This window comes from Propithecus coquereli, unplaced genomic scaffold (assembly GCF_000956105.1).
Source record: "Propithecus coquereli isolate 6110/MARCELLA unplaced genomic scaffold, Pcoq_1.0 Scaffold85, whole genome shotgun sequence".
NCBI classification, from domain to species: Eukaryota; Metazoa; Chordata; class Mammalia; order Primates; family Indriidae; genus Propithecus; species Propithecus coquereli.
Genome location: NW_012154729.1, coordinates 4782749 through 4807063, shown reverse-complemented (window position 1 = coordinate 4807063; position 24315 = coordinate 4782749).

Genomic DNA, 24315 nt, shown 5'->3' with positions numbered 1-24315 from the left:
CCACAGAGTTTGCACTAGTTTGCAATCCCACCAGAGTGTTCCTATCTCTCCGCATCCACGGCAACATTTATTGTTTTGGGACTTTTTGATAAAGGCCAGTCTCACTGGAGATAAGTGATATCTCATTGCGGTTTTAATTTGCATTTCCCTGATGATTAGAGATGTTGAGCATTTTTTCATATGTTTTTTGACCATTATTCTATCTTCTTTTGAAAAGTTTCTCTTCATGTCCTTTGCCCACTTTTTGATAGGGTCGTTTGATTTTTTCTTGTTGATTTTAAATGGGCAGAATTTTTGCTAGATATTGTTAATGAGTCAGATTAAATTGATAGATGGGAGAGGTCAAGAATACCGGTCAGTCAAAAACAAAGTCCTTATTTCCCAAACTCCAAACTTCCCCAAAATGGCTTAAGTACACATTAAAGATCAAACCTCTGTCCTGAAAGGAACAGAAATAAATCATAGTTCCCCAAATTCTCTTTCCTTGAGGCCTCACCTGTTCACACTTCAGACTTTTCTGAATTCTCAGACTTCACACCAAGGGAAGGCTTGGCTCATCCAGAGCTTTCCATTTTGGTTAGATTGAGTCCCTATGAGGAAACTGCCATCTGCAGGATGAGGTATTGTGAGCTCACACTGAGCTGCGGGGGAGGGGAGAGCTGGCCGGTGGAGACTCCCATCTCCAGGAGCTGGTCACCCAGCTTCAAACAAATCTGCATCACACTGGGGGGTTCCACCCCTTTTTCTATGCCAATGATCCCCATTTGTCCCTAGTGACTGGGGTTTCAGGTCCCGGTGAGCCATTCTCATTTATCTTCCTTTTGTTTTCAGCCTGGATTCTGCCTTAACTACTGACAATTATCATTTATTCTGTTCCTTTTAGCCTGGTGGTGAATGCTGAGGCTTTGCTAGCCTTTCAGTTCTGCCATTCAGGCCCTTTCTGAAAAACAGGGGCTTAACCACCAATTCCTTGATCTGTCTCTGGCTGAGATAATCTTTGTGTTAGAGGAGATTTCTGAGTCCACATTTCTCCTTGAATTTTCCTGGTGTCAGAAAATAATGGGGGGAAAAATAAAAAGAAGCTCTTCCAGTGGTTCTGAATCAGATTTCTTTCTTTCATCTCTTAAACCTTTTTGAGGATCTTCTTTCCTCAGAAGAATGCACACGATTGTCGAGGTTCAGAGACCATCTGATACCCACAAATGTTCCATCTCCAAATTAGTAATCCTGTCTGCTCTCGTGTACTTCTGGAGTTCTGGGTTCCTATCTAGTGTGAAGGCATCAGCAATGAATGTGGCATTTGAGAAACAAACTGATTTTATCTCAATTTTCCATAATTTCCATAAGTACTTTCAGGCTCATATTTTTGAAATTTTGGGAGAACTGTGTGTTATGGCAAGGGGAAGACTGAATACTCTCTGATTTGTTCTTATATTTTGTTAGAACTTCAACACTACCACTCTTCTATCTCATAACTTTTTTAGAGTAAGTGGAGCTGTGAAATTCCCATTCATTGCATGCAGCAGTAAAGTGACCTCTGGTGGACTTTCCTGGTAGTTTATAGGAAATTCTGGAATAAGGAGCTGTCATTGCTGGTGGAGAGACAAACCAGTGAAGTTAGATGTGCTGTTCAGTTACCGTGGACCCTGAAGTTCTTTTGGATGCAAGGTCAGCTTCAATGCCAAGGCTGGGGCAGGTGAGGGAGGTACGTTTGGAAGAAACAAGATTCATCTCTGCTTAAAAGTGGCTTCAAGAGAACTTGAGTACCCTGGAACTAACAACATTTCTCTAGAGACAGACCAATGATTAGGTATGGATAGACCAATCCACAGTATCGATTTTAGAAAAAACAAAAAAGTGGTCTCTTTGGGATAATGAACAGTAAGAATAACTTCAGGTCGTGATGAAACTTTTAGGTGACGCGATGGAGTGAGTATTCTACATTTGATGTTCTGTTTTGAGTCCTAGGACTTTTTGGTGGAAGGAAGAGAAGGAGACTAGTATTTTTAAAGTTCCAACTCAGGGGTAAACATTTCTCTTGATTTTCACAAAAAGTCTGAGAGGTAGTTTTATTTTCAGTATCATCTCTGGCAAATAAATTATTATCATACAATTTGATGACTTCTGACAGGTTCTTCAATAAAGTGCGGCAGGGGCCTAAGGATGAGCTGATTAGCTGGGAGGGAGACATGGACAGAGCAGCACCATAAAGGAAGTAACATTTGGGTAAGCTATTATGCTGTCCAATATGGTAGCCACTAGCCACATTTGGCTATCTAAATTTAAGTCACTTAAAATAAATTAAAATCCAGGCTCTTAGTTGCACTAGCCACATTTGAAGGGCCCAGTAGCCACATGCAGCTAGTGGCTGCTTTAATGGACAGCACAGATATTGGACATTGCAGAAGTTTCTATTGAAAGTTGCTGGAGGAGGAAGACTAGGAGTTTGTATTTATTAGATAGAGGGAATACTGTCAAAAGGACGGTGAGACAATGGAATAGCCAGGGAATCATGAGCAGTTCTGTATGGCTAGGATCAAGAATGCAATGTAGGAATGTGGGAAGATGAAGTTCTCTTTGTTTCTTCCTGTATTTTTATCCATTTCTCAGTCTCTTTTGAGGGCTCCTCTTCTACCCACTCCTGAGGTCTTCCTGTATCTCATGGCCCTGTCCTAGCTCTTTTCTCTAGTTTCTGTACATTCTCCCTGAAAGATCTCATATACTGGCCAGGTGCGGTGGCTCACACCTGTAATCCTAGCACTCTGGGAGGCCGAAGCAGGCGGATTGTTTGAGCTCAGAAGTTTGAGATCAGCCTGAGCAAGAGCGAGACCCCGTCTCTACTAAAGATAGAAAGAAATTAGCTGTACAACTAAAAATATATATATAAAAAAATTAGCCAGGCATGGTGGCACACGCCTTTAGTTCCAGCTACTTGGGAGGCTGAGGCAGGAGGATCAGTTAAGCCCAGCAGTCTGAGGTTGCTGTGAGCTAGGCTGATGCCACGGCACTCTAGCCTGGGCGACAGTGAGACTCTGTCTCAAAAAAAAAAAAAAAAAAAAACAAAAAAAGAAAGATCTCATATACTGACTTGCTCGCTTCATTAGCATCTGTATGCTGATCTCTATTAATAAATCCTTATCTCTAGCTTAAATCAATTTTTCTCTCCTTTGTTCCTCTTTTCCCTGCTCAGCGTCAACCTTGTATAGATCTTTGTCTTTATCTCATTCTTCATATTATTTTTTTGGCATTCTTATTCAACTCCATAGCTGACTCTCAAGTCTTTTATCTCTAGTCTAGATTGCTTTTCTGAGCTTTAGACCTTTGTCTAAATACTCAACATCTTCATTTGAATGGCTTGGTAGGCACTCAGACCTCAAACTAATATGTCCAAAATTGGATTAATCATCTCTCCACCCCACAGAAAACAGACTAGCTTTTTTCTCCATCCATCCATCTGTCCAACAAATATTTATTTTTGTATAAATATTACATTATATAAATATTTATACAAGAGTACCTTTAGCACTCCAGATTTATACAAGAGCACCTTTAGCACTCTCCTTCTCTGTTCCCATCTTAGAGAATAGTAGCTCTACATCTTCAGTTGAGGCCAGAAACCTAGAGGCCATTCAAGAGGCCTCTCTCTCTTCCTTACTCCTCCCTACTCCATCTAATCTCTTACCAAGTCTCATTGGTTCCACTTCCTAAATATCTGTTCTGGAGGCTTTCAGTCCTGACCCTTGTCTTCACTCCATTCTCCATGTGACAGCTAGAGTGACTTTCTAAAACACAAATCTGTCTAAGTCATTCTCCCTCACTTAGACCTGTTTAATGGCCCTTAGGACTAAGTCCAAACACCTACAAGTGAGTTCCAGACCTGCATTATTCAATTTAATTTAATTTGATTTAATTTAATTAATTATTTTTTGAAACAGGGTCTCACTCTGTCACCCAGGCTAGAGTGCAGTGGTGTCATCATAGATCACTGCAACCTCAAACTTCTGGGCTCCAGTGATTCTCCTGCCTCAGCCTCTGCAGTAGCTGGGACTATAGGTGCATTCCACCATGCCCAGCTAATTTGTGTTTTTTCTGTAGAGATGGGTCTTGCTCTTGCTCAGGCTGGTCTAGAACTCCTAGGCTCAAGAAATCCTCCCACCTTGGCCTCCCAAAGTGTCAGGATTACAGGTGTGAGCTACCACGCCTGGCCTGCATAATTTTATTCTTGCCTGCATCTCCAGTCTTAATTCTTTCCCTTCTCCTCACACCAAGATCACCTCTTTAGTGAGCCTTTGTTCCCTCTGGCTGGAACATCCTTCTCCTTTCTTTGGCTAACTCCCTCTCATCCTTCAGATCTGAGTTGAAGTGAAAAGCCCCCTATGATGACTTCCTAATCCTTCCCAGGATTGAGTTGGTTTCCCTTCATAGCACTTACCGATGCATTGCAATGTTCTGGTTACTGGCTGGTCTCTCCCACTAGAGTAGACTATGAGGGTACAGACTAGATCTGTCTTGAACATTGTATTCCCAGTGATCAGCACAGTATCTGGAGTGCTAAAGGTGCTCTTGTATAAATATTTATATAATGTAATATTTATACAAAAATAAATATTTGTTGGACAGATGGATGGATGGAGAAAAAAGCTAGTCTGTATTTTATACCATGCTATGGCATCTAGGTTTTTTTTCTTATAACTGTTGGGGGACTAGTGAAGAATTTTAAGTAGGATAGCAGCGTAAACATCTGCCTTTTGGAAAAGTCCCCAAGTGATGCAGATTATGATTGGGATAGGGTGAGGGCTGGAAGCTAGAAGCAGCAATACTAAAATGTTATCACAGTAATATAGGACCTGAATTAAGATAGTGGTGGGGGAATAAAAATGAGAGGTTAGGCCAGGCATAGTGGCTCACACCTGTAATCCCAGCATTTTGGGAGGCCAAGAAGGGGGGAGGATCACTTGAAGCCAGGAGTTCCAGCCCAGCCTGGGCAACATATCAAGACCCCATCTCTACAATAAATCTTAAAAATTAGCTAGGTATGGTGGTGTGTGCCTGTAATACCAACTACTCAGAAGGCTGAGGCAGGAGGATTGCTTGAACCCAGGAGTTCAAGGCTTCAGTGAGCTATAGTCATGCCACTGCACTCCAGCCTAGGCAACAGAGCAAGATCCTGTCTAAAAAGAAAAAAAAGATGAGTTGATTTTGAGAGATGAGGAATCAGAAGTGATGGCATCTGGTAATTATTAGGTGGGATGGGTAAATTGGAAGAGTTTAAGATGACTTCCAGATTTCTAACTGGAGTAACTGGATGGATAAGTGATTCACAAATGCTTGAGGAGAAGGTCTGGAGGAAGGAGTCACAACTCAAATTAATGAATTCTCTTTGGGACCTGGTAAATCTGGGTACCTCTGGATTATCCACATGAATTTGTCTAATAGGCAAGAAGTCGGGGTTGGAGATAAAGATTTTGGAGTCATTAGTGCAAGAGATGTACTTGTAAAATACAGGTGGAGGTGAGAGATCACCCAGCGTGGATGTGTAAAATGACAAGAGAAGAAAGTCAAAGATGGAACTCTAGGGAATATTGACATTTGTTTTAAGTTTTTTTTTTTTAATTTAACAAATCTTTATAGAATATCTTCTATATGTAAGACACTTTGCTTAGAAATATGTCTATATGTGTGTATATATGTTGGTGGGGAAAGGAAATTATAAAGAAATAAAAGTTTCTCAATCTCTCAGTCTCTTTGTGTCTCTCTCACCCTCACTCTGTACCTTTCATCCAGGCCTACTCAACAACAACAAAAAAACGTAAGATCCATTCACAATCATTGCCCAGGGTCCACCCTGTTTTTTTTTTTCTGGCTCTGGATCATGTTTCCTGCCCTTTGGACCTGCATTGATCTTGATTAACCTGAATAAATTCCTAGAACGCTTTAAGGACTTGTACTTGGACTTTTCAGGATGTTCTTACTCCTGGATGCTTTAGGGAGGCTATCCTGCCCCAACTTTGTTCATGAAGACTCAAACTCTGGCAGCAGCTGGCCACTCTTACGGTGGGACAACTGGATTGGATATTTAGTTTGGGCCTTTTGTCTCATTACAATCCCTCCTCTCCTGGCCCTCTATATCCTGGTATTTAGTCTTGCACCTGTGAGCCTGTTTCTCAAATCACCACCTCCTGGCGCTGGTCCCATGTTTAACACCTAGATCTCATCTAACTCTGTAGGGCTCAGGCTTCCTTAGAGCTGACCTTTTCGGAACCCTGTTATGGTGGTATTTATACTGTGCCTTCAGCATAAGGTAATTATGGATTAATAATAAGAATGTTTTTCTCAAAGAAATAGAGAAACTCAATATCTAATACTGTTCTTTTGATTAGCACTTAAAGATGCTGTTAAACCGAGTTCTATCATATTAGTTCCCGTCCAAGCTTGCTTAAATTTAATACCTTTTTCTAATGTTTAATACAAGAACATAGAGATTTCTTCTGAAGACATACAGGATACTTGAAAAGTCTAAATAATGGGTTAAAAAATAACAGGAAAAGGAAGTTATGTGTGAATTTCCTGACATGCTAAATTATTATAGACATTTGCTTGTTTGGGTCAGAATTGTTATTTCATTTCTTGTCTTTCCAGCTGCAGCAAAAACCCTCCAGAGAACCATGTTTACAACTGTGGCCATTCATAATCTTAACAATAGGAATCAATGATCCTGTTTAGTGAATAACTGCTTACTGTTACTTGTGAATAACAGCTCATATGGCGTTCATAACATGAACTGGCTATGAAGCTGGTATCCAAGAAGAGTTCAGGGGTTAGTGGGTGTGAATGGTTTAATGAAAGATTACACTTCACAAAGTACTTTCAGGTCCAGCTGGTGGTGGAAGAAATCTGTCTGGGAGTTAAGCTCATCAGGAGTATAAAAACTGGGTTAGGTTAGGTTTGCCATGATTGAATCTAAAGTATAGGGTTCTACGTCCTTCTAGCATGAAAGAGGATATTTGTTGGAATAGTAAATAAATCTGCTTATAAAGTGAACTGATATTATTCTTTTGATTTTTTTTTTTTTGATAGAGACGGGGTATCACTATTGCTCAGGCTGGTCTTGAGCTCCTGAGCTTAAGCAGTCCTCCCACCTTGGCCTCCCAGAGTGCTAGGATTACAGGTGTGAGCCACCACACCCTGCCTGAGATTATTCTTTTGAGTGGCAAGGTGATTTCTAATTTCTTTTCAAAAATGGAGAAAAGTTCTTAACAGTAGAAAAGTAGCATTTATCTTCTTATATTGAAACACTTTTTGACTTTTTCCATGGAATCACTTCATTAGTGCATTTTGCCATAAGGGGGTGCTCTGGGATAATACTTTTCAGCAAAGCAGCGGTCTCTTCTCTGCTCACTGGAAAAAAGAGCAAGCATTTAGATTTGTTAATTCTGTGTCCCATACATATTCACTAATCTTTGAAAGGTGTCAATTTAAATTAAAAACATGGAAAAAATAGTGAAAAATATTTAAAGTGTAAATAGCCAGTGTCTGATGCAAAGAAAAAGACAAACATTGGAAACTATTTTGTGTGGGCACGTGTTCCCTGTTTTAAGAGATTAGAGTCACAATGAACTGAAGCTGCATTGGAATTCTGCTGGGTCGGGAACAGAAAGCCATATTTTGGGGATTAGCATTTGCTCTTTTACTTTAGTTATATTTTTGTAGCATTATTTTCACTGTGTGTTTTGGTCAATGCTGTGGGGATGCATTGTAGTTGAAATTGCTTTCTTACAAAGCTCTGTCATTATTAACCTACCCTTGGTGGAAAGGGTAGGAACCTAAAATTCCAAAGTAGTTTCACTATCACCTCTGTCACATTTATCGATCAAATCTTAGGGCTTATACTTCCCTATCTAAATGTGGAGGGTGATGAGGTGGAAAGGAAACTCAGTTCTGTTTTGAGGTACTGGAAGGAGGAATCAGAGGCAATCATATTATCTTTTCCAAGTGCACAATGCTGTGAAGGAGATCTAACTAGTCAAGGTCACTGAGAAGACATTTAGAGAGATGGCTACAACATGGTGGTCAGAATAGAGTGCTCATTGTTTTGGTCAAAAGAACTCCCTGGGTTCTACTGCAGTAAGTTTGAAAGTGTTGGTTCCTTCCCGCCTGGGTGACAGATAGCCCTGGTATATAAGCGGAGGAATAGAGAGAAATGTTATACCTTTGGTTATGAATGAGGAATTCTCTCCATATACATTCCCTGAGTTTCTTAGGCAAAACTAGAGGAGGCTTCTTTAGTCATTTTCATGACCATTAAACTCTCTATGCACAAAATGAAAATTTGGCCAAGGATTTATTAATATATAATTTAACATGGGAGATTTATTAGAGAATGATGTCTAGTCACTAGTCTTTAGTGTCCTCTTTATGCATGCCATTAATTTTAAAAAACCCCAAGTATATTCATACCAACACCTACAGTTTAAAAATACATTTTCCTTAAGTTCCACTTTCCAGAATTGGTTTCCTTTTTGGTTTTTTTTTTTTTTTTCCTTCCTAGAGGTGACACAAGAAAAAGAGGAAAAGAGAGTTCTGGGTAAAAGAAAATCTCTTAAAACAGGGAACACATGCCCATGGAAAACAGCTCCCTCCCTTACTTTTGGGGTTTACAATTGTATTTTCCTTGTTTTTTCCACTCATGAAAAAAAATCCCAAATATTTCTTAGACTCTTGATTATAGTAGAACAATATAAGGAAAAGACTTTCTTCAAGAGTTTAGTATTAGAAACCACAAGAGGTTATCAAATGACAAAGAACCAAAATAGAAAGAAAAAAAATGTTTTCAAGATTTTTTTTTTTTCCCCCTTGCCTTCCCATCTGGAAATTTAAAAGCTCTAAGATTTAAAGTAAACCATATATTCCACATGGCCCATAGTCATCCCCTATACTTTGTGGTCTGACCAAGCATCAGAAGGGGTGTGCAGTGGCCAGCCCAGCTTCTGATCTGCACACGCATTTTTTTCCCCATTAATCCTTTGTGCAGAACAGATGCTCTGGGTGCAGTTTTAGGCCAGAAGAATGTCCAAAATATGTGGGTGTGAATTTGGCCAAAGGGTTAGTTGAATTGGAGCACAGATACCAGCCTGGAAACAGGTCACATTTTAATGAAAAATGCACATTCAGCATGGCATTGTGTTTTTCAAAGAGGTGATTCCCAGCCATGGAGAACACAAGGGAGAAACAGGCATTCATGTGGAACTGCTTTAAAACAGAGTTCTTGTGTATCCTGGCTGCTGGTGGGGCAGGACTCACAAGTACCCCTTGGGAAATGAGATAATAGAATTTTGCTAGGCATAACTGAGTTTTTTTGATCATCAGTCATAATTCTTCAGAATGAAAAATAAACCTCTGTGGATTGAATAAAGGAAAGACTTCAAAATTATGACTGGCTATACTAGAAAAAAATCTAGAGACGAAGGTGTTAATCCCATTCGAATGCTGAGAACGGTGAATAAGCAGAGAAACAGAATTTTACTCATTCTACTAAAAAAAAAAAAAAAAGAATAATGAAGAAAATGAAGTGACCAAAATATCTCTACCTTTTCATGTTAAACAGTGAAACATAAAACTCTCTTAAATACATAATTTATTAGAAGTGGTTCTCTCAATTAGAGAGTGTGTATGTGTGTGTGTGTGTGTATTTTAATACATGTGGGATCATCTGTGAGTACATGAGCAACATGTTTGAGGTTATTTAAAAGAGAGAAATATAGAAACATTAGACTCAGCGACTTTAAAATGGGAACAAAATGCTACTTGGCATTGTTAACAAACATTTTATTTCATATCATTATTATAGCTAGTTGTTGATGGTATACAGAAACAGTAATGGAAAGTGGCTTCTGAAAGAGAAAACATCAATGGAGGTATTAGTAAGGAAGTTGATAGTTTATCCTGTGGCCAATTTTTTGATTCATAATATCAACTTGTTCCTTCAAAAGAGCTAGGAGATGATGAGGGGGACATAAAATTTAGGACATCAGGAACAATGAAAAGATCTTAGGGTTGTTGAGTCTGAAGAAGGCAAGAATATAGGAGTCAAGAAGAGAGAAGAGAAGAGGGAAGGAAAATGGATTAGGCAGCTCTGGATGGACCTTCCAGGTAGACAATGTTCAGTGAATGGAAGAAATAGGGATTAGGCAAATTTTTGCTAAATGTGGAGCTCTTTGAATAAGTTGACCACTGGGCAATTATATAGAAGATTCAACTATGAAGATACCATGACAATAGGATGGAGTCCATGAGATAGAGATACAGCCTCAATCTGCCAACACCTCAGAGTAAAAATCTCAAAACTCTATTTATTTACACAGATTGTGAAAATAATCAAGCATAGAATCAAACAAGTATAACCTTAGGCATAAAACAAGTGTTATAACATATTTTACTTCTTAAATGTTTGTTGAATTTGATTAGATTTAAAGTGATAAGCCCAAGAATATATTTCTTTTTATTTTTAGAGATGAGGTTTCTCTGTGTTGCCCAGGCTAGAATTGAATTCCTGGGCTAAAGTGATGCTACAGCCTCAGTCAGCCTCCAAAGTAGCTGGGCCTATAGGTAATGCCACTGTGCCTGGCTAAGCCCAGGAATATCTGTCTGTCTTTCCATTTTCTAGACTATGTATAAGGCATGCTGGATCTCACTTATACATAGAAAAAGCTATTTCTACATTTAGCCTTTTTAAAGATTATTACAACTCACAAATGTAAAGAAACAACCCTTTTGAGTTTTAGCGCCTATTGGATTAAGTAGAACCCCCTCTTGTAACTTTCTCTATGTGCTGAAAATAATTGAATCTAGGGCCAAAGCTTTCCTACACCTACATTAAAGAAAAGAGAGAAAAAAAACCAAAAAACCCAAAGAATCTCTTCTTGTTCTTTTCACAATAAATGGTAATGGAACAATTGGATATCTATATAGAAAAAAACTGAATTGCCTTCAACCTTACACCATAGACAAAATCAATTTCAGGTAGATTAATGACCTAAATGTGAAAGTCAAAACTAGAAAGCTTTTAGGAGATAATATATAAGGCAATACTTCAAGGGTAAGAAATGGCTTATTAAACAAGTCACAAAAAGCACCAAACATAAAGGAAAAAATTGACTACATTAAAAATAAGTGCAAAAATATGCTATAAAAAGACTGAAAAGATAAGACACAGAATGGATAAAGATATTTGCAACCTGTAGCACCAATCAAGTACACTATAGAAAAAAAGGGCAAAAGAGATGAAGAGGCATTTCATAAGAGAAGTATACAAATGATTAGTAAAATATGTGAAAAAGGTGCTCAACCTCATTTCTAATAGGGCTACACAGATTTAGGTACCTTTAGATACCCACTAGATTTGCAAAAATTAGAAAGTCTGTCAATATCAAGGGTTGGCCAGGATAAGAAGCAACAGGAGCTCTCATATCTTCTAGTAGCGATGGAAATTGGCACAACTGCTTTGGAAATTAGTTTGCATTAATAAATGGTGTTGAAGGTGTGCATATCCTATGACACAACAGTTCCACTCCTGGGAATATACTGTGTGCTTATATTTATTACAGTTCATGTTTAACAATGTTCATAATGGCATTGTTCATAGTAGCCCCCCAAATGGAAACATCATAAATATTCATTAGCTGTACAATGGAGGAATAAATTGTGGAATATTTATAAAATGGAAGATTATGCAGAAATGAAAATGAACAAACTACAGCTACAAACAACAACATGGAACAAAACAAAAAAAGTACATGCAATATGATCTCATTTATTAAAAAAAGTTCAAAAGTGGGCCAATGAAACTATATTATTTAAGGATACACTTATGGAGAGTAAAACCTAAAGAAAACCAAGGATATAATAAGGATGAAAGATAAGATAATGGTTAACTCTAGAGGGATGGGAGAAGAAAAAAGGATCTATTCTCCGGAGTTAGCAAATATTGATGAGTTTCTAGAAGGAAAAAGGTATAGAAAGTGTCTGAGTTGAATGGAAAGTATATGTAAGAGAAGAGATATCTATAAATAAGATATTAGCTTGAGTTATCAGATCAATATTTTGAAATATTTTATAAGATAAATTAATATCCACGCCTAACTTGTAGTATGAGTTTATATTTCTGGTTCATTTAATACCTGAAATATTATGTGGGTAGATTATAGGTAAACTTGTAAAACAGATGACAAAAAAAAAAAAACCCAAACTTTTTTTAGCTTTATGGCCCTCTACCCTCCTGATTTTTTATCTCCTTGCCCAAATTTTGCATCTTATTTCTGAATTATTTAACAAAGATAATAGCTGCTCTCTTGGCTTAAGGGATTAATTCTTCCAGGAATTTGTATTTTAAGAGATTTTTTTTAAGACTTAAAGGCTTTAAAGTCCCCAAATAAAATCTCAGATGATGGAATTTAAGCTATTTTTAAGAAACGTGAGGCAATTTTTCATAAGGTGGCCCACTCATAAGGTTTTGTAAATAACAAGCAGCTTCTGCTTGTAGAAGACCTACCAAAAAAGAGATCCCCTCTGGTTAGGGGTTGGTTTCTTTTGAAATTGACAAAGATTTAGAGCACTTTGCCTGAAGTTTTTGCTGTGTGAGTGAGAGATGAAATCTCTACTAACTCAATGGACTATACATAGTGATAAACACTTTGGCTGACCATGTATGAGATGGCTAGTTTCAGCTCACTCAAATGAGATATAACCAACTGCTAAAAAATGAAACTTCGAAGTCTTTCATAAAAGCAGCTGGAAAAATGATACTGTTGGCTAGAATGAAATGAGGTTTTTTGACTTATAAAGTGTAAATTTTAAGATCATTAGTTTAGTAAAATTAGAAAAGATATTATTATGCAAAAGTACAAGACTTCTGTTGAATTTGAAATATATTCTTTAAACAATTATAAAATCAATGATGAAAAAAACATAAATAGCTAAATTATTTACTGGATAATTTATGGATCTGTACTTACAGCTAACAGAAAAATTTTAAACAAGTTGAACTATATTCTATTTGTTGAATACTCAAAGTTCATTCAGTGACAATAATCACTAAGCCATCTCAAAATCGTGGGGAAAAATAATTGCTTCTATCTTGTTTTAGATGTTAGCTCGACAATATACATAGGTGATAAAGTATGTAGATACGCACACGTGCATATTCGCAAACACACATGTACATTTTTTTGAGAGTTTATTAGTTTCTTTTCTGAGTGGTCAGGGAAATCTTCTGTAATAGATGTCAAAATGGTCCATTGAGTCTCTTGATGTATCTTTGTTCTAGGGTAGCCAATCTAGTCACCACAGTTAATAGAAATCTTATTTTCTATTTCCAGTATCTAGTTTTTATGGAAATCTCAAGGTGCACAAAGATATACGTATACGGATGTTCACTGGAACATTTTAAAAACAAAACAAAAAAAAATGGAGACAAGCTAAAAATTCATTACAATGGGAAGGTTGTATTATGGTACAAGGACACAATAGAAATCTATCCAGTTGTTAGAATGAATGAACTAAACTTGGATGTAAAAGGATCCCTACTCCTACTACATTACCTTCTCTCTTGCAGCCTGCACCTGTGGCCTGTGGGAGTTCCCTATGATCCGTTGACAGAGGAAGAGAAAACCTGGGCCTGATTCACAGATGGTTCTGCGCAGTATGTGAGTACCATCCAAAAGTGGACAGCTGCAGTGCTACAGCTCCTTTCTGGGACATCACTGAAGGAGAGTGATGAAGGGAAATCTTCCCTGTTGGCAGAAATTCAAGCAATACACCAGGTTGTTTACTTTGCTTAGAGGGAGAAATGGCCAACATGCGTTTGTATACTGATTCATGGGCTGTGGCCAATGGTTTGGCTGAATGTTCAGGGACTTGGAAGCAACATGATTGGAAAATTGGTGACCAGGAGGTCTAGGGAAGGCATATTTGGATAGACCTCTCTGAATGGGCAAAAACTGAGAAGATGTTTGTGTTACATGTGAGTGTTCACCAAAGGGTATCCCTAGCAGAGGAAGATTTTAATAAAGTGGGTAAGATGACCTGTTCTGTGAATACCAGTCAGCTTCTTTCCCCTGCCACCACTGTCATCACTCAGTGGGTTCATGAAAATAGTGGCCAAAGTGGCAGGGATGCAGGATTTGCATGGGCCCAGCAGCATAGACTTCCATTCCCCAAGGCTGACGTGGCTACGGCCACTCCTGAGTGCCCGATCTGCCAGCAGCAGAGACAAACACTGAGTCGCTGATATGGCACCATTTCCTGGAGTGATCAGCTGGCCACCTGGTGGCAGGTTGATTACATTGGACCACTTCCATCGTGGAAGGGGCAGCATTTTGCTCTTATTGGGATAGACACTTACTCTGGATATGGATTTGCCTTCCCTGCGTGCAATGCTTCAGCCAAAACTACCATCTGTGGACTTACAGATGCCTTATCAACCTTCATGGTACTTTACATAGCATTGCTTCTGACCAAGGAACTCACTTCACAGCTGCAATGCAGTGTGACAATGGGCCCATCCTCATGAAATTTTTACCATGTTCTCTACCATTCTGAAGCAACTGGCTTGATGGAACAGTGGAATGCCTTTTGAAGACTCAGTTATAGTGCCAGGTAGGAGGCAATACCTTGCAGGACTGAGTATGTGAATACCATCCAAAAGTGGATGCTCTGAATCAGTGTCCAATATGTGGTGCTGTTCTCCCATAGCCAGGATTCATGAAGTCAGGTATGAAAGGGTGAGAATGGGAATGGTACCACTCACTATTACCTCTAGTGAATACAGAATGAGTAGTGGAAGAAAGCAGTTATAAATACCAGCTGTGATCATGTGACCAATTACAGAAATGAGCACTATAATTGTCATGAGTATTTCTTCCTTATTTTTTAATGAATATGTTTATGCACGTGTGTGTGTGTATATCTGTATCAAAGCAAATACCTTCGTTTTCTACCCTCTTTATTTTCTTCTCCTTATCATATAATATAAGATGTATTGACTTTGCATCTTAGAATTTAAATTACAGTGTATCGAGAGGAGTGAACATCACCCAAAGACTTTGCATCTTTTCTGGGGAGAGGGTTAGTACATTTTCAGTTGTACACAGGATAGCTGTTATCATGTTGGACAAAAATAGATTCTTGTTACCATCTTTATTTGGAGATTAAGTATGGTTGAAAGAGATGTCCATGGGTGCCAGGTTGACCAGAGGTGGACTTGTGATGGTTAATTTTATGTGTCAACTTGGCTAGGCTATGGTTCCCAGATATTTGATCACTAGTCTAGATATTGCTGTGAAGGTATTTTTTAGATGTGATTAACATTTAAATCAGCAAACTTTTAGTAAAGCAGGTTACCTTCCATGATGTGGGTTGTAGAACAATACATACAGTAAATTTCATTTTTATTAAAAATTTATATTCAAACATATGAAAAAGGAAAAAGTCTAGAAATAATGCACTCCAAACCAATAGAGATCTCCTCTGGGGAATGAGACAGGAGTTGAGATAAGGAAAGGGTAATCTCTTTCCTTTTTTATTTTATTCAATTTCTGTAATCAAAATTTTTTTCTCACTTATGATATATTCTTACATCTGTCCTTTATTCCAGAGGAAGATCCTAGTTTTCTTTATTTTGATTTTATCTTGGTAAAGAGGATCAGTTATCACCTTTAGTAGGACAAATTTTGTTTCTCAATATTCACCAACAGCTCTGTGCTGGAATTGGCACTGTACTTTGTGCATCAAAGGCACAGATATTCCCTGGCCATCTTCTTTCCAACCTGCAGGCTAGAAAATAAGACTAAGAATAATGTAACTTGTTTGAGATTCAGTATTTTATAATAGCTAAATTTTGTAACATAAATTATTAACGATGCGATGTATTTTGTGTGAGTAAAGATGGCCTTTTAGTGGTAGTGTCCTTGCATTGTTGCAAGTTGTGTTCCCCAGGCAGCAGACGCTGAGACAGAGCTTAGCATGCAGGATGTTTATTAAGGGGTGCCCTTGGGATCAAAACTTGTGGAAAGATGGGGAAGGAAGCAGAGGGATAAATCCAGCTGTGGCCCAGCACACCAGCCACAGTCTTGGCCAATCCCACAAGGAGCTGTGAAACTAGAATGGCCCTTCAGGGTTGTCCTAAGTTGGCCCTAGATGGCCAAATCTTTATATTCCCACATCATCCAGTCATTGGATATGAGCCACCCTGGAAGGGGTGTGACTTGGGTCAAGGCTGCTCTATGCTTCTGAGGCAATCTGGGAACGGACTTCATAACAGCTGAAGACTGCTGGAGATGTTAACACAGAGTGAGGCTATCTGCCAACAGAACTCCTAGCAGCTGGGGCAACCAGCCCTTCACTGAAGAGGGATCTGAGTGGTGCGTCACATTGTCCACCTCATGCTCCCTTCTTATTCTTTTTTTTTTTTAATTTAAGAACTGGTGCCATAGTATCCCTTCTTATTCTTGGGATCAGTTTCTCAGGGTTTAAAACCACTATGTGTCTTTTTTTTTCCCCAAAACTTATGTAATGTGTATCAGTATGATAATTCAATGAGAAAATGCATGTGAAATACTTATGGTTTATTAAATGGTAGCTATCATTATTATCATAATTATTAGTATCATTATTAATATTATTATTCTCACCTAGTTAGCAGATGTCTTGAAAAGACATGGTATTATTTCCCAGGCTCTGTTTTCATTAAGCGTGGGTAAGATCTGGTACAAATGGAAAAGAATATTATAGCATTTCAGTTGTGCATACATTATATCTAGTTGGCCCTCAACATGTTTCAAATTTTAGGTGGTTTTCCTATAGTATGAATGCCAAGCCCTTTTCACATAATAAAAGGGAATTTTATTCTTCCCTTTTGCTTTTATAAGATCTAATTTGGTGTTATTCAATGATTCCTAAGGAACTCTCTTTCCTGGCTTATTAAGGGAAAAGCCAGGCCCAGATTTTTAATTCATCCCCTTGACAAATGTGATACTATCAAAAATCATAACATTAAATGAAAGCCTGGCTTCTGCTCTAGGAAAAATAGTCATGGGAGACTATTTTGTTAATGTTGTTGACGTTTGGCTTTATACATTTGACTGCTATGCTGATGAAAAATATGTGTTAACTAGGAAAAAAATGATACCAATACTAATATTAGAAGCTAGCACTTACTGAGTTCTAAGTATTTCACCTGCATTATGTAATTTAGATATCATGTCAGCCTCTTGAGATTGATAATATTATTGACCTTCTTTTACAGATTATAAAACTGAGGCTCAGAGGGGTAATTGCAAACATTTTAGCATCAAACATCTAGTAAGAGCAGAGCAGGAATTAGAACCCAGGTTAATTGGACTGCGAGATTCCTGGGTCTAACCATTCCATTTACTGACATTAAGGACTAATTTGAGTCCATTTCTTTCAAATAGTCAATCACTTATTTATTAAAAACATACTGTGAGCCTAGCACAGCCCAACTTGGGGGAATAAAAAATTACAAGCCTTTTCTGTGCATTTACTCTAACTGAGGGATTTCAAGATTATCAGTGTTTCCTATTCATTTACCACTTAACTGTTGTCATAGTTGTGTACCACATGAAGAGCTACTTCCCTCTTGTCTCCTAAACTTGACTTGTATACTCAAATCTCTCAACTGTGTTTAACAATAGCTAAAAAAAAAGACTCAAAGATAGTTTTTCATTTATCTTTTATGCCTTCTTTAAAGGTACTTTGGTTAGTATAATACTTTGGTTAGTATAATCAGAATGATGTATTCGTAGTGTTGATTTATTTCACTATTGCATGGTACTTCTAGGTGATTCCATAATTCTTCCATTTTCTTATTATTGTAGTCTTTTTAAAAGTCATAATTGAGAATAATTGATCATTAATGGTGAACCAATTCCTAGGATGATGAAATAGCAAAATATTTCAAGTATAGGAAAAATAAGATGATTAAGAGCCCATAATTTATTGATTTCAATCTTTATTAACTCTTGATTGTCTAAGAGTCAAATTGACTCATATGGCAATTGCAAAATGAATGAGTTTTTGCCTATTAAAAATAAAAAGCAAAATTTCTCTTAGTTTTTTGAAAGACCTTTAGTATAAAACAAGAGAATATCTTCTTAGAGGAAGACCTCCATGAAAAATCAATCCTTACAAATAGGACAACTCAAAAAAAAAAAATTCAAAAACCAAAATGAGTCAAATAGACACTGACATACCAAGGGTTACATTTTGTAACAATTTTATGAGATAAATACTATTTTTATCCCCATTTCACAGATCTAAAAATTCAGTGTTCAGAGTTGTTAAGAAAGTTACAGCCAGTCCAACTCCAGAGTCCATGCTCATAATCACTTACTATTCTATCTCCCCAGATCAATTAGTTCCCCTAGTTTAATCTCTCTTATCCTCCTATAGTTTTCCTTCAAAAAACTATATTGATATATAAGGTCTGTCTGGAAAGTATCCAGCCATGCAATATGAAAAATGGAGACATTTACTGAAGAAGATACAAGATTCAAGAAACATTGTACACAGGACAGCGATGTCTCATTCCCCTTCAAAATAGGCACCTTGGTACCTCCACAGTTCTTCCGGTGTTTCTTACCCTAACCCATACATGTTCAACATTCTCAGGTGTTCTGCTTGTTGCAGGCCTTCCAGAACATGGATCACTTTCAACAGATTCTTGACCATCTTTGAAGCATTTGTGCCACACTTTTATTTACGCTGAACTCGTGGCATCACCCCCAAAAGCCTTCTGAATCATACAAATAGTTTCCGCGGAGGAATGTTCAAGTTTAATGCAAAATCTGATGCAGATTTGTTGCTCTATGCACTCAGTCATTTTTTTTTTTTTTTTTTTTTGAGACAGAGTCTCACTCTGTTGCCCTGGCTAGAGTGAGTGCCGTGGCGTCAGCCTAGCTCACAGCAACCTCAAACTCCTGGGCTCAAGCGATCCTCCTGCCTCAGCCTCCCGAGTAGCTGGGACTACAGGCATGCGCCACCATGCCCGGCTAATTTTTCTATATATTTTTAGTTGTACGAATTAATTTCTTTCTATTTTTAGTAGAGACGAGGTCTCGCTCTTGCTCAGGCTGGTTTCGAACTCCTGAGCTCAAACAATCCGCCCGCCTCGAGGGCCTCCCAGAGAGCTAGGATTACAGGCGTGAGCCACCGCGCCCGGCCTGCACTCAGTCATTTTGAATGTGATGGCCCCACAGTACACACGCTCACTCAGTGGTGTAGGGCCCCACTGACTCGTACAGTGACAGCATCATTGTTCACGCATGCGCATTCCAGTCCACTCCCCGTGGCGGCCAGGTTACATCGATGTCGCACAAACCATTCTGGTTATATTAACAATGGCTGGATACTTACCGGAGAGACCTCATATATTTTTAGTTATATGGTCTTCTTACTATACAATAAGGACACTAACCATGTTTGTTTTGCTGATCACAGGATCTCATTGCATATATCATAGTGCCTGGCACAGAGTCAATGCACAGTAAATATCAATTGAATTAAACAAATGACTAATAATTTAATCATTATGCTTAGCACCCAATCAGTTAGCATGAGTGAAAGTATCTAAATGCTTTATTTACTGAGTACATACTCTGTTAAGGGCAAGTTGTAGGCCCTGAGATAAGAAGATCAAGACATGATCCTTGACCCCAAAGAACCTCTGTTGTAGCTGAGATGTAGAGCAGGGACAAGGACAGGGGCATAAAAGGATTAATAATAATGCAGGTGGGCAGGTATAGACAATGGACTCTCCAGAGAATGTCACCACTCCCTAGGAACTTCACAGCTTCAGAGGGGACAGCCATCATGGAGAGGTCCTTTTTTCCAGGGGCAGAGAAAACATTCCCATATATTTAACCATGGCCTCTCTTAAAGACTTTTAGAAAACAATTTTTGTATTCTCCTTTTTCTTATCCATCCTCTTTTCCCAGAAATTCTTTCAACCTAGATCGTATATGATCTATTTCAATGGACATCTTCCTTTTCTGTTCCTTTTCTTGGAGAATAGGAATTGGTGATGAAATGTTTGAATATAGGCTTTTTTTTTTTTTTTTTTTTTTGAGACAGAGTCTCACTCTGTTGCCCGGGCTAGACTGAGTGCCGTGGCATCATCCTAGCTCATAGCAACCTCACACTCCTGGCCTAAGCGATCCTACTGCCTCAGCCTCCCGAGTAGCTGGGACTACAGGCATGTGCCACCAGGCCTGACTAATTTTTTCTATATATTTTTAGTTGTCCAGATAATTTCTTTGTATTTTTTTAGTAGAGACGGGGTCTTGCTATTGCTCAGGCTGGTCTCGAACTCCTGAGCTCAAACAATCCTCCCGCCTCGGCCTCCCAGAGTGCTAGGATTACAGGCGTGAGCCACCGCGCCCGGCCACCCTATGTTCTATTTTGAAGACATGTTAGAATAAAATTTTTCTCTAATTGATAGTAGCATATAATTAACATTGCACAAGTCATATGTCCTTAGTGGTAGATTGAAACATGCCTCCCGATATTCACTCTCCTATGTGTAGTCATCTCTTGAACCTGGGCTCCTGGGATGGTTCTGAGACCTGCTTTATTTAACCAATAGAAGGCAGAGGAAGTGACCCTGTGCTGGTTTCAGGCTGAAGCATTCAGAAGACCCAGCAGCTTGCTGGGGGAAGCCAGCTGCCATGTAATATGTCTACCCTGAGACCGCTGTGCTGTGAGCAGCCATCCTCCACATGGCCTCTCCACGAGCCCAACCTAGCCACATGGAGAAGCTGTGTGGGCGAGAACTAAATCCCTGGCCGCCAGCCCCAGCCGATCTTCCAACCAACAGCTATGAGTGAGGCCATCTTGGAAGTCGACTGTCTAGTTATAACTGCACCACCCCAGCTGCCGCCATGTGGAGCTGTGACAAGCTGTCCTTGCCAAGCCCTGCCCAAACTGCAGAATTGTGAGCAAATAATTTATTTAAGCCACTGTTTTTTAGAGTAATTTGTTAGATAGCGAGAAATAATTAGAATACCCTCTCTGGGCAAAACTTCTAAAATTCATCTGTAAAATGAATTAGTTGGACAAGGTAATCTCTACATATTCTAAACTATTATTTACAGTGTGGTCCATCTTATTCCATTGCTGCTCAACTTCTGCATAGGACCCTATGTTAGATCTATAGATTCTTATTTGATACTAATTTTTGACTGATCTCATTGAAATTTATTGTCTCTCCCCAGCCCCCTTAAACTCAAGTCTTTAATTTGCCAGAGTCATTTTAAATACTGGTTTTTGTCCTCCAGCATGCTAATAATACCACTTCCAGCTTGGTAGTCTGTCCATTTTATGAGCATGCCTTCTACTTCATCATTTTCTTCAGAAATCTCACAGCTGCATTCTCACAGCTGGACTGGCTGATTCTTGTCCTTTTTTGGCCCTCAGAAAATCCTACTGGCATGGTTTCCAGGATTCAAGGTCTTAAAACTTGCCTTTCCCACCATTTTGCTGTTTCTGGCTCAAACATACTCCTAAATGGGTCACTTTTTCCAAGATATAGCATGCCCATCCCTGTGAATTTCTCATGCATAATATGTACTATTAGGAAGTTAATGAGAAAAATACTTTTATTTTTTGGTGGAGTCTTGGCACAGATTATTTCTGAAGTAATCATCATCAATTAATTATGCCTCAAGACTTCTGTAATAGGGATGCAAAACCAGTAATTCTTTTTTCACATCACTTTGAATTCATGTCTCTGAATATTGCAACACATCTGTTCTCCTTGAGCTGAATTCATTCCAGAAGGAACATATTTCCTAATATTGTCCAGTCATTGTTGAAGGACCTTTAAGCTTGGAGAGTATTAAAGTAATTGATTCTCAGTATTTTTCAAACTACTTTCAATTTTAGCCACTGCTGGCCATCTGTTTATTCACTTCAGAAAGAGTTCCAAACATAGCCTAGAGTCATCATGAGTAATCTCAGCAGGCTCACTGGAGCATATGCTGTAACCCCAATCTTGCCAGGAGTTTACAGTGCTTTAGAAAAGAACTGCATGTCCACCTATGCTGTCTTATAGATAATATACTCAGACTATGTAGGAGCTAAACATGTTATCTGAGGTAACAACAAAATAGAAGAGTTGATCTATGGGACAGGCAGATTGTGAGGTTCACACAACACAAATTCCCGTGATGCAGGGTTAGTTGTTCCAGGCCAGAAGGCCACTATTTCCCTTCCCTAGTCCTCAGCACTCTCAAATTGGAGAAGTGCTAACTGTCACGGACCCCTTAAATACATGCCCAACACTTTCTGGGGGAATATGATTTATCTGACTCTATGCTTTCCTACGTCAGTGGGCATTTTTTTTTTTTTTAGTTTTGTCCAGCATCCCTTCTTTTCAGGAAGTGCCTCTCTTCTACTTTGTGTGATTCTGATGGGCTACAATTCCCAGGCCTCACTTACTTGGCAATAGTAACAGCATATGATCCAGACTTGACCAGTCAGAATAACGTCTTTGTCTAGACCTGGGATTGGGTCAGATGTGGGCCATTGACCTAAGCAGGGCCAATCAGAGACCTCCTCTGAACTGACAGATGGACAATGGAGGAGGGTTCCCCTGCAGAAGTTGCTACATTAGGATGTAGCATGGAGCCACATGGAGTCTGTCTTATATTAGGAGAAAACTAATACATGGGAGCAGCGTGGCAACACACAGAGAAGACGAAAAGTGCCAATATTGGTCTGGCCCCTGATACAGCTGTATTTGAACTTCTCAGATAACCCAATCATTTGCTGTTTTACTTTAAGTTCATGTAAATTGTATTTGTATCATTTGTAATCCAAGAGTCATAATTAATAGCAACCTGTTCTTTAAGGAAAACTTATACCACCTTAAAAATAGCTTTCTTCTTGGACATATAAGTGGCAATAGTTGAAACTTTAGAGCAGAGTTTCATATAACTTAGTAATTTTTCAGATCAGAATGCCAGAACTAAAAGTGGTTTCCTTAATCCAGACAGGTGGAACCTTGTCTGACAAGATTCTTCATCCAAATCTTTTTTCAAAAAAATGTATTGCTACCTACTGGGAGGCTTTGGCCCAGGGAATAGCATTGTTGCTTCACTCTAGCCTGAAAAATTAGGAATATATGACCCAGGGAAATAACAGGAATTAAGGAACTCTGGCCAATGAACCTTTTTAGGAATGCCTGTTTGGGGATAGGCAATATTGATTTCAAGATGTAAATGATTATGTGATGGATGATCCTCTGAACATAAGCTATTTTCTGATGAGTGTGTCAGGAGCAGTGAAAAGGACACACATCTAAGCATAGATGATCAGTAATTTTGGTTTCATTCATTTCTTTATAATTGAGTGTTTTTATCTTTACAAAGCAAAATGGCATAATCCTCTAAGATTTTCCAAGTTTCAGAATGTCTCCTCCTTCTTCCTACTTCTTCCCTTCACCACATTTTTACTTGACTTTTTCTTTTCACTTTAGTGATTTTGTTTAAATTTTGTCTGTATTTTATATTTTAAGGTACCATAAACACATTTTGGAAGTACACACATACATACTAGAGAGGCCTGAAGACTTCTGGCAAAATAGGAGGAAACATTAATGGAATCGTGCATTGCATTTTATCCTCTAAAAAAATCAACAAGCACATTGGAGAACCTAGTAAAATGATTCTTTTGATAAATACGAAATTAATCAAACATTACTGAGTACCTATGTGCAAGGAATCATGCAAATATTGAGAATGATAAGATGAAAGCAATTCGATTCTTTGCCTATGAGGAATCTAGTGAGGGAAGGAGACTCAATTTCCTAGACAGGCAGATGGAATACTTCTTCCATTAGGCTGTCACTACACCTATCTCTATGATAGCACATATCATAATTTTTTCTTTGGGTATCTATGTCTTCCCTTAGAATAAAAACTCTACATTGGGGCCGGGTGCAGTGGCTCACGCTTGTAATCCTAGCACTTTGGGAGGCCGAGGCGGGCGGATCGTTTGAGCTCGGGAGTTCGAGACCAGCCTGAGCAAGAGCGAGACCCTGTCTCTACCAAAAAATGGAAAGAAATTAATTGGACAGCTAAAAATATATGTAGAAAAAATTAGCCGGGCATGGTGGCGCGTGCCTGTTGTCCCAGCTACTCGGGAGGTTGAGACAGTAGGATTGCTTGAGCCCAGGAGTTTGAGGTTGCTGTGAGCTAGGCTGATGCCATGGCACTCGCCCCAGGCAAGAGAGTGAGACTTTGT